Genomic DNA, 12,568 nt, shown 5'->3' on the forward strand with positions numbered 1-12,568 from the left:
ATGATTCTACCTGCGTTCAACTAGTGCTGGTTTTAAGGGTATAGAACTGTTCAGGCCCGGTGGAAGGTGCGCTGCTAATTTTAATATCCAATGTAGCTCAGCTTTGGCCAACATGTGCTCAGTATTGCCTCCCCTTAGTGTAGGTGTAATGACCTGTAGGACCCTAAAAGTAAAAAAGTGGGAATGATTATCCTGCACGTGTCTAGCTAACGCATTGGTTTCCTCTTGTCTCCGAATTTCGTAAAGGTGGTCATAAATGCGATCACGCAATCTTCTTTTGGTTAAACCTATGTAGAAGGCTAAACAAGAGGAGCAGGTAGCCAAATAAATCACATTCCTAGTATTGCAATCCGCATAAAATTTAGGTTTGAATATTATGTCCATATTGGGATGCTTATACTCCTGCGTTTTGCTTAGGCTATTACACCTAGGGCAATGTAGGCATGGATGAGTCCCTTTAATTACTACATCACCCAAGAGTAAACCAGTAGGTTTACCTATATTAGTAATATGCTGATCGTTGCAAAGTTGTTTCTTAAGGTTATCACTGGTTTTATAACAGAACCTGGGGATGGGACCTACTATACCTTTAATTTGCTTATTCACGGTGAATAAGAAGTTAATAAGAACCTGAACAGTTTTAAATGTGCGTGCCCAGAAAGAGAGATGCCATTTGGAGAGGAGTGCAATATTTACATTTCTGCACATACCTCTCTGGTGAAAAATGTACTGTAAAAAAAACAGCCCTTGAAAAATGTATTTATCATTTAGCTAAGTAATGCAGCATCTTATTACTACAACATTAAAACAAAGACAACATACAACATAATCCTATTGATTTATGGACATGACTACTTAATAGCATGCAACTACACACTATGCAGAAGTAGTGTAACCACAATTTATGCCTAGAAAGTGAACACTGTATACTACTTTGGAGGTAAAATGGGAGGAGCACAAGTTGTAGGCAGCAATTCACTTCACTACTTTAAGGTAAACTTTCTTAGGTTCAGGTTAGACTTTTAGGGTTAGGGTTGAGGTTTAAGGGTTAGTACATTTAAATGGCATTTATCACTTACAGTGGGCATGCTTATGTCATGCTCATATTCCAGAAACTAAGATACATAAATGAGTTATGTCTTCATGCTATAGGTAACCAGTGCCCAAATGCAGTATGCTGGACCACTACAAGTAACCAAAGTCAGCAGTTATTAACTTTGTATTGTATTTTCAATATTAAAAAATACATTACTTCTCAGAAATACCATGTATCAAAGTAAGGTGATGTGAACAAAACCAGGTGATAAATACTCATACATGCAGGTTTAATGGGATTACATATCTTACTTCCTTTCAGACTATAGTTATATATAAATATCATAAATACTATAATATATGTATATTGCCTCTATTTATAATATATTTTTCTTTTTGTATATTTCATATAGGTACATTTTTAGAGATTTTATGATATACATATTTTATATTTTCACATCTCAATACCTTTTAAATGGAATAAACATATTTATTTATATATTCTAGCCTCCAGTTTAGCTAAACATGCACATTTCTTTCTATTGTTTTGCCAAAATAGATAGAAGTGCTAAGCCAACTTTGACAGTCTCATTTATTCTAGTCTCAGATATAGGGCTATATCTAGGCTGCTATAGATATAGTTTTAAAAAGTATCTTTTTTGCACATTGACATTTGTACCCTTTTTATGTATATGGGCATTTTTAGACACATATATAAATGTTTCTGTACTTTTTCATGTTTTTTATATTATTTCATTTCACTTCATTATGTATAGAATTTATCTAAGTGCCTAAGGATTTTATGCAATGTGGAAAGAAAGATTTTTATGCTCGTTTTTAATTTGTTTGTTTGTATGTTGAAACAGCTTTTACAATTCTTCAGAAACTGCACTGACACTTTAATAGACATAACAGCTTTTTGCAATCAATTCTGAAATTGTTAAGTGGATAATTGAAGCAATCTATTATCTATCTGTGCTATATAAGGAACTAGTCCTGATACAATTAAATAGATCTGAAGAAGCGTACAGTCCGTACGTGAAAGCATTCATCTCTTTCCTTGTTTTGTACCTAAATAAAGAAGTTTTTGCTGCATTATCGTGGTGGTCTTCATACTGGTGTTCTTCTACGATATCTTACTTCCTGGAATGAGAATGCAAGGTACACCTGTGCTCTGTCATAACCAGGGCAACCTAAATATACTAATCTTACAGTTCCTCCCTAACACTAAACTCCATCTCTTGCCCTAATCCTAGAACTCCTTCTCTGAACCTTCCCCTGCCGAACTCTAGAACTCCCTAACTCGAATCGTAAAACTGCATCCATTACCCTAAAAGTCTACCCTGAACACAAGAATATTTACCTCAAAATACACTTCAGTGAATCGCATACCTATACTACGTGTACCTCCAATTTTACTTGTTTGTTTTCTTGGCTTAACTCTTTGTTAACTGACTATTGCACATCCTCTACTTGCATGCTATACATAATCAGAGCCTTTCTTGTGTACATCCCCTCTGTGAATGGATATTGTACTTCCCAAAACATATTGTTATTGCCTTTGGATGAAAATAAGCATATCATTCAACAAATCACACCACACATATGCTTGGAAGAAATGGCTGCAGCCATGTATTTATTATGCCAGTCAGATCGAATTATGTATCAAATCAGTGCTAGATCAGAAGTCAATGCCATCAGACCAATTAATGCCAATGAAGAATATTCAGATGTCTGCAAAGGGCAGAACTTGGAAGTAAGTCATATCAACCAAGCAATAACATACCATCACAGTCCCTGTAAATGCTCAACCAACACTAATGGCTGAAGGGATCTACAACCAAACACTGACAGTCTCATCACCATTCAGCCAGATACCAGTGGCTGAAGGGGATCTGCCACTTGCAGGACCCCAGGCTATGGTCCCCAGCCTGATTGCTACACCATGAAGCAGTCCACCCAGAGAAAAAACAAGCTGTCCAAGCCTGCACACCTCCCCAGACCAAGCACACTCCTTTGCAATTTTAGTTTTCCAAGTCTGCCCTTCATAGATGTGACACCTTCCTACCACTTGCTAAGGAAGGCAAAAACCTGAAAACCCAGTGACAAAAAAACAGGAAATTCCTTCCCAACCCCTTGTGCAATCATCCTTGTGGGTCAGCAAGTACCTACTGATTCTCTTTTCACACTGCTGTACTGGTATTACTAAACTCTAACGCTCAGGTGATTCACTTTGTAGCTTGACCCTAGTTAGAAGTGCTTTTGTACAATAGTTTGTGAATGTAATGATTGCTTTATTATCTGACAACTATTTGCTCAACAGTCAAGCTATATTTGAATAGTGTAGTACAGAGGAATGCCCACAAATAGAAGCAATATTGAATGTTTTACCAACAGTAGGCTGTCCTTATCATAAACTCTGCTTGCAGTCACTAAGTTTTGTCTACATTTAAATGCTCCATGTGTTTGATCTAGCTAATGTAACCCAATTGTAAAAGCTATTAATAACTGCATACATTGTTAGTAATTTTCTGTTTTTTTTTCATTCTCTTCTTAAGCTTGTCCCTCAAAATCAAATGCTTGCAACTCATACTCTGTCTTCTTTTTTCAACCCCCCAATCAACCTGAACAAGCATTCCATCCCTCCATTTCAGGCTGGACACTGAAAGTTATTTTAAACTCCTCAGAGTCATCCACTACTAAACAAGTTTTATTTGGGGACCACAAATCAGCGTATACATACACTGAAAAGCAAATGTAGGTGAAATTATCGCAAAGGTCCCTGATATAGTTTTAAATCATTCTGGGCTTAATAGGAAAAAGTAGTGCTGTAGTGGCATGCACCTTTGTGGGGGCAGTTAGGTAATTAAAATCCTATTCACTCTGTTCTTCTGTCCTAAAGTAGAAGCCTGCCAAAAGGAGCTATACTGCTTTGCATATAGAGTAACAGCAATTGAAACCTACAAAACAGTGTGATACTGCTTTACTTATTAAAAAAAAGTTTAAAAGCAATAGAAGCTCTCCAAATGTTGCTATACTGCTTATTGACCCATATTACAAAGTGTTATAGCCTTCCAAATGTATACATATACAGCTTTTTCTCCCTTATTTACTGAAGTAAAACCAAGTTGGCTAACTGATAAGAATAAGGAATACACCTTAGAGCAACTGATTATAAACAATTACCTGTTTATTGATTTTTTTTAACATTTGTGATGGTGTAGCCAGGCCCACTATGTTCAGGCTCACACCATTCCCCTACCCTACCCCCAAATCTCACCCACCTCCACTGCACCTACATTTATTTTAACCATGCCATGCCTACCATACCCAAGTATCAAATCACTACCGCCAAACCTCAACACAATCAACAAATCATCCCCCACCATCCCCCACCCCATAGTAGTTACTTTTAAGGAAACACACTTCTCTCAGTCCAGTGAGACAATAAGAAATCACTAGGTATACCTCTACGTGATATATACCCTCCATACAACAATGTTACTCTTACACATTTCCATCCTCAGCTTACTCATTACAGTCCTCCATCTCACTTATCACAATTACATAATCACAAACATGCAGTCTCCCACCTACCCCTTCCCCACCCCACCTATTTCTTATACTAACATTTCCATAGCACTACACCTCTTTAATAGCTCTAGGATGGAACTGTTCACATATAGAGACATACAGGCATTAGCTTCCCCATATCAAGTCTGTAAATATACTAGACTATCTCCTAAACGCTTACACCCATTCCTACTCAGAAAACTACAACTTAAACTAAGTGGTGACATCCACCTGAACCCAGCCCTAATCCAACACAAGTACCTCATACACCATAGGTTCATAGGTTGGTACTAGGCTATCTGCCCTAGGACCTATGCAAGCCTAGTGATAACAATTCCCTGGATATTTCTTACCACAATATTTACTTCTCTGGACCCCTGTCTAGCAGGGCAACTGACATGATCCCCGGGGTGAATTTCCTATCTCCCACCCAATCATCAAGGTTCCTTTTGAAGAAGGCCAATGAGACGCTCTGCTTGACATGTATGGGCAGTCTATTCCAGAGTATGGGGAGTCTCTGGGTCAGCAACCTATTCCTCCAGCATGTTTTGTTCATTGTGATGACAAGGTTTAGATCCCTGGAGCGTGTGGCTCTGAGGGATTGGGATTTCTTTAAGTGGAGCATGTCCAACAGCTCAGGGTTTTACATGGCCTTGTATGTTAAGCAGAGATCCCTCTGAGTAGATGGTATGCCACAGAGTATAGCTGGAGTTTTATTAGACGGTCAGCATATGGCATCTGCTTTAGGCCTGTGTTTCTTTTAGTGAGGTGTTTCTGTGGCCTTTCCAGCTGTTGCAGATGTCTTGTGAGGTACATACCAAACAGGGCATTATACTCTATAATGGGTCTAATGAGGGATGAGTACAGTGGGACAATGACCTCCTTTTTTCTGGATGAAAAGCCCTTAGTGATGAGGTGTGCCACATAGAAGGATTTCCTGACTGTTGTGGTGATGTGGTTATCGAAAGTGAGACCACTGTCCACCTGTGTCCCTAAGTCTCTCATCATACTTTCGATGTTTAGTGTCCTGCCACCTATGTGGTAATTCATGGGTACATGTTTTTTTCCAAAGGGGATAACTATACATTTCTTGGCATTAATCTTGAGCCCATGGCTCTGGCACCAGGCATCTGTTTCTGTAAGGCCCTTTTGTAGAATATCCACATAATTTGGGGATTCAATAATGGCTCCCAGTTTGCAGTCATCTGCGAACTTTGTTAGCCAGAGTCCCTTAGTGTTGGCCTGTACTTCAGAGAAGTAGATGCCAAACAAGAGAGGTCCCAGGACTGAACCCCGAGATACTCCACTTGTCTGGAGCTGGATTTGGAGTCGGCTACTTTTACAGTCTGGGTTCTGTTAGTAAGCCAGTTGGCAACCCATCGAGTGACGTAGGAATTTATGCCCAGCTTATTAAGTTTATCTATGATTCCAGAGTGGGGGATGGTGTCAAAGGCCTTGGCGAGGTTCAGATAGGCTGTGTGGACTGCCTTACCCTCATCCACAGCTCTGGAGACTGATTTGAAGAGGTCAATCAGATTCAGGAGTCAAGATCGGCCCTTCACAAACCGAAACTGGGTGGGGTCCAATGTTTGAAGGTTGCCAATATCTTTGTTTATAAGTTCCATGATAATGCGTTCCATGCCCTTGCAGATCAGGCTTGTCAGACTGATGGGACGGTAGTTCCCAGGATCCAAGGCGGATCCTCCCTTGTGGAGCGGTATAACTGTAGCTGTGCGCCACTCAGTGGGCACGAAGCCTGAGGTGAGGCTATGATTAAACATGACACTTAGGTGAGGTGCCAGTTCATTTTGTAGTTCATGTAGTACACAGCCTGGGATATCATCTGGTCCTATGGATGCTGTATTCTTAGCTTTGGAGAGTGCAGTTTCTACCTCTGTGGCCTTGATTATTGGAATTTGGCAATCTTTTGGTATTGAGATGGGCCCTTTAGGGGATGAGAGGGGGGTGAAGTTGGCACTAAATCGATCTGCCAGGATATTGGCAATATCCTTGGAATCAGTATATTTAATGCCATTCTGTTGTAGCTCAGAGCAGATCTGAGCATTGCCATTTAGATTCTTGACATAACTATAGAATGCCTTGTGGTTGTCTTTGTAATCTTTGGCAATTTTATTTTCGTAACTAGCTTTTGAGGATTTTATGAGGGATCTCAGCTTCTTACTGAGGCTGGTGAGGGAGTTTTTTTCATCCTGGGATTTTTCTCTTTTCTGCAACAGTTTCTTCCTTCCGTTGTATAGTTTGTTTATAGCAGGGGACTACCAGATTGGCTTCCTTTTTTTGGAGAAGAGCATCTTGGTTCTATTTAGGATGGCACGATTCATGCATGAGTGGATGTGCTCATACAGTGCCTTAGTGTAGGATTTTGCAGTTAAACTTCCAGATCCCGTCTGCGTGGGTGTTGTGAAGTTTGTCACTTCTGACTTGAGTAGCAAGTTGGCTTTGGAGAAGTTTTTTTTAAGGAGGTTTCCTTACTGGGGGGGGTGGGATGTGGATGTCAAGAGTGATTTGCTTATGGTCAGACATGACCTATGAGGGGGGGTGACCACTGGTGTGGAGCATCTATCTCCCATGTTGGTAATGACCAGGTCTAGGATATTGGAGCCCCTGATGGGACAATGGATTAGTTGATCCAGGGCGATGGAATTTATGAATTCCAAGAACCGTTGGGAAAAGGAGTTGGTACCCGAGTAGTTTTCCCAATTAATGGCAGGGTAGTTGAAATCACCCAGTATTAGGGTGTTTGGTTGTATCTTAATATTTTCCAGTATGTTTAGAAAGTTGTAGTGAGAATCTTGGGGCATGGTGGGGGATCTGTAGCAAGCTACAATTTGGATTGCAGTCTTACCTAGTGTTAGTTACACCTGGAGAATTTCAGATGCATTGTGTTGGGTAACTAGCCTGGAGGTGTGAATATCTTTGGTGAATATGGACACTCCTCCACCTTTAGTGTTTCGGTCTTGATTTTGTGGCCGAAATGTATGGTAAGAATTGTAGCCTGGTATTGCAGGGGTGCTCTCTGGAGCCTTGAACCAGGTCTCAGTTACTGCACAGGTATCAATGTTCTCCATTTTTAGGAGTGCCTCGAGAGAGTGCATTTTGAGGTTTAGACTTCTAGCAATGAGTAGCATTACCTTCAGATTTTGCATGCTTGTATCTGTTATAGTGGTGGTTTTATCCTTTGAACCTTGCCTAAAAAAGGCACTATAGGGGTGGCAAGAGCTTTAGCCAGTAACCTGAATCCCAGGGGTGACAGGTGCAGACCATCTCTGGCAAAGCATTGTGGTTTGTCGATCATGTCTTCCCAGGCAGACAAATAGTGGATCCCCTTTGAATGACACCAGAAGCTTAGTCAATTGTTGAAGTCAATCATTTTGTCCTTATACTGTGGTATCATTCTGGGCGAAGGCAGGATGCTACTCAGGGCTAGGGTCATACTTGCCTGGGTCACATGATCCAAGAGCTCTTCCATGTCTCTTTTCATGTAGTCCAGGGAGGTACGTCTCAAGTCATTCACTCCAGCATGGACAATGAAAGAGTCGTATTTGTACTTGTTGTGGAGTGACTTGAGCGCATGTGTTATGTGACGGATCCTGGCACCCGACAGGCAGCTGACTGTAATTTTCTCCTTGTTCAGCCTGGGGAGTGGGACATCAGTGTGCCTGACTATAGAGTCACCTATGACTAAAGTGTTGGGTACATTGTCTTGCTTTAGGGGCTGTTGTTGGGTGGCACACTGGTGTTGTGAGCTATATGTCACTTTGGTTGTGACTGGTGTTTGTTAGTGTTTCGGCTTCGGAGGTCCTTGTTGCTTGGGCAGGTTAATGTTAAGGCAAAGCATTGTGGTTTGTCGATCATGTCTTCCCAGGCAGACAAATAGTGGATCCCCTTTGAATGAATGGGTTTAGTGTTGCTATGTGTGGGTGTTGATGGTGTGGGTTTTGAAGGGCTATGAGTTGCTTGAGGTGTAATGCAGGTGTTAACCTTCTCCTCTTGACTGTCTAGCACAATCTTGGCCGGAGAGAGTTTTGCTTCCAGTTTGGCTATGTAAGTGCATCTCTCGCAGGTTGTAGTGTTGGGTGGTAGCAGGAGAGGATTGTCTGTGTACATGAAGCAGTTGCCGCATTGCCCCAGTATGCCCAGATTCACCAGGTGGACAGGAGAAATCACTGGAAGCTGACCCTTGGACATGCCTGTTTAGGTGCTTTTTTGTAAAGTTTAAGAGCTGTTTTCCCTTACCTTTGCAAGGTACTTTGCAATTATAGGCTGTTTAGTGCCTATGATTAATTTCTCCTTATTGACAAGGAGAGCTGAGTGCTTGCATCAGTTTCAGGCTTCCTAGTGCTTTCCAGCAGGTTCTAGAGCAAGTGCTAGTCACAAGGGTTCAGATTTTAGTGCTACTACTGAGAAACCAGCTAGTTCTAAGGGAAAATTTGAAGAACAGACTTTCTGGCACCTGGAATACTTTAACTGTAGCCTCGCAGTGCTGCACGATGTGAAAAGTGTGCAAACACATGCGTTTTTAAGCCAGAAAGTTGAAAGGGATAGAAATCAGCCCAAAAAGGCTAATAAAATCACAATTTACAACACTCCTCACTCCCAGACCATCACTAATATACCACAAAATGGTTCCAACATTCTACTTATCAATAAGAGTCTGAGGAGCCTCTTAAATAAAATACATGATTTTCATACTTCCTTTTCCCTCTACACCCCTGACATAACAGTTTTAACAGAAACTTGGCTAAAACCCCACATAGATGACAATGAAATTCTACCCCAGGCTACAATATTCACAGACTAGACAGAATGAATAAATGTGGATGAGGTAAGCTATAATATATAAAAGTACACTCAAACCTGAACGCTTACAATTAAACTCTCAAGGTCTCAAAAATACTGAAATACTAACGTCCCATCTTGAAGTTTACCCAAAACATACATTATCATAATATCAGTCTATATCCCTCCCGGTAACAACCCATCCATAATTGAGAACCTTCTTTACTGGCCATCCTCCACATTTAACCAGGAAACCATAATAATGGGGAATTTCAATATGGACTGGTATACTTGTACTTCAGATAACTCCTCTAATTTCATAAATCTGTATGGTTTCACCCAAATGATACAATCATCAACTAGGACAGATAAACACAGTAACAGGCAGTCAATTCTTGACTGGACCTTAACCAATAAGCCCTCACTAGTCTATCAGTCAGGATGTTTCCCAGACAGCCTAAGTGATCATCTACCCACTTATCTATTTAGGCATCATCCCAGCCTCCACAAAAAAAAAATAATCTACAAACAAGTCTGCAACAACAAAAAAATTCTCATTCACTACTTTTAAGTCACTCCTTCAACACTGTGACTGCTCCTCATTATCACATCTCCAGCTAGACTCCACTGCTAAACAACAAATTAATTAACATTCTAAAGAGTCTACCTCCCCTTAGAAAGGTCCAAGTCAAATCTAACTATGCTCCATGGTTGAATAAAGAAACTAAACTGTTACCCAAGCAAAGAGACAAAGTCTGGTCCCAATATAAGGGTAACAAAAGCCAAACCTCCTTTGACAACTACTGGCAACTAAGAAACAAATATAAAATAGATCAAGAATGACAAAAAATATATACTATACTAGAATTCAACAAAAAACATCAAAATAATGTCCCAAAATTTTGGGGTGCTATTAAACTCCTACAACCTGGACATTCCCCAACTCCAACCCCTACTACAAAGAATACTAAATATAGCTTAGTTACCTAGTTCATCTTCTACTTTACTAACTCCATACTATCTCTAGTGAATAATAACAACCCTCCCTAGCTAAGCCAACCATAATAGACGTGTCATTCATCTCACTTGTCTTGTCAGGATGGAGTAAACAAACCAGTGTGGGTTATGTTTAAACCGCTTTATTATGTACAAACACATCAGGAAACAAGGTAAATAACTTTAACTAAAACAGACTTACAAACAGACTGACTATTTCTCATTCATGTTCACTCTCTGACTGCACTCTTAAAATGGCACTGAAGTTAGCACATCTGTTATTTATATGCACGTTCAGTCCTTAGAAATACTTCTTAAAGGTACCACACACACACACATATATATATATATATATATATATATACACATATATATTTATATGTATATATATATATATATATGTATTCTACATCCTCAATCTTTGAGAAATAAGTTATGCATCATTTACGACATTGATTGGCATGCAATAAATACAAGTTAATATTCTGACATGCAATTATGCAAAACTAGACACATATAGACAATCACATCCAAGTTGCTGTGTACTTCACATTCGGGTTAGAGATGTGACCATAATGTGATATAAAATCTGGAATAAGTGTTAGCAACTAGAACTGTCTCTGCTGAATGTTCAGTTTTAGGAATATCAGGAACATCATAAGGAACAGAAACTGGAGTCAAGACATGTTCTGCAACAGGAACATCGTCTAGGTTGCTCTGAGATTTAGAGTCTGTATCACAGGAAGAATGCTGTGATAATGGTTCTGATACAGGAAGAAAATGTCTGTGATTTTTCCTGTACTCCACACCCTCAGATTTCACAACATAGGATCTTGACTCAGCACATATACCTGTCACTTGACCAATCTGGTCGAAACCTTTTACCATTTGTATCCTCACTGTCTCTCCTTTTTTCAAGGAACACAGAGATCTGCTCATCTTATCATAATTGGACTTCTGAAAAGAAAGTTTTATGAGTAGTCGGGCTTTGATTGCTCTGTTGTTCTTAGCTTTAGGCCTCAACAAACTAAAAGTGATGGGTAGTGCTGTTTTGGTTTGCCTAGAAAGAAGTCTTTAAGCAGGTGAACCAAGTATATTGTCATGAGGTATGTTTCTCAGATTGACTAAGTTAAAAAAGACATCAGTATTGTCACTCTTTGACTTCTCTACTAATTACTTTGCACTCTGTACTGCTAGACCATTTGACTGTGGATATTCAAGTCTACAAGTAACATGTAAAAAGTCCCATTCTCTTGCAAATCTCTGGAACAATTGACTAGTAAATTGCATATCATTGTCAAATATCAGCTTATGCAGACTTTCATGTACTGAGAAATGATGCTTCAGCTTGGTAACTACTGAAGTAGACGTTAGGTTGGGTAACAAATCAAACTCAAATCAGTTTGAAGAATCTACCAACACTAAGTAATTCTGATTGTTCCACTCAAGTATGTCAGTGGCAACTGTTGACCAAGGAAGTTCAGGAACCTGACTTAGCTGAAGTGGCTGTTTCTGCAAATGTGGTCTAGCACTATTGCATACTGAACAAGTAGAAAGTAGTCTGTCAATGTCTTTTGCTAGGGAAGGCCAAAAAATAGTCCTCTAGCCCTTCTTTTATTTGATTCAGACCCTGGATGACCATGATGGAAAATTTGGATATATTCATGTTGTAAGGATGCACGAACAACAACTTTAGGACCTTAAAAAATAATGTCATCTTCCATCAACAACTCATCTCTGTAAGGAAAATATGATTGTACGTCAGGCAGAACACTAGATTACTTTGACAGCCATCCTACCGTAAAGGCTGAGCTTTTGCAAAACAGGATCAGTCTTTGTATGATCTCTCAGCTGAAGTCTTGTGGTGGAAAAATTATACACTTCCATAACATCAAAGTCAAAATTTTTGGCATCAAACTGTTCCTTTGTATTTCTGGGCACTCTTGATAAGATATCAGCCAGATAAAGAAGTCTGCCTTTTGTATAGACCATGTTGAAGTTGTACTTTTGTAATTTAATCATCACGCTTTGCAATCTATTGGAGCAGGATGCATAGGCTTCTTTAAGATAGTAACTAGAGGTTAATGGTCAGTTTCAATCTGGATATCTCGACCATAAATATAATCATGAAACTTGGTACATGCAAACACAACTGCCAAAAGTT

Source organism: Protopterus annectens, chromosome 2.part1 (genome assembly GCF_019279795.1).
Source record: "Protopterus annectens isolate FY-2018-M chromosome 2.part1, PAN1.0, whole genome shotgun sequence".
Taxonomy (NCBI): domain Eukaryota; kingdom Metazoa; phylum Chordata; order Ceratodontiformes; family Protopteridae; genus Protopterus; species Protopterus annectens.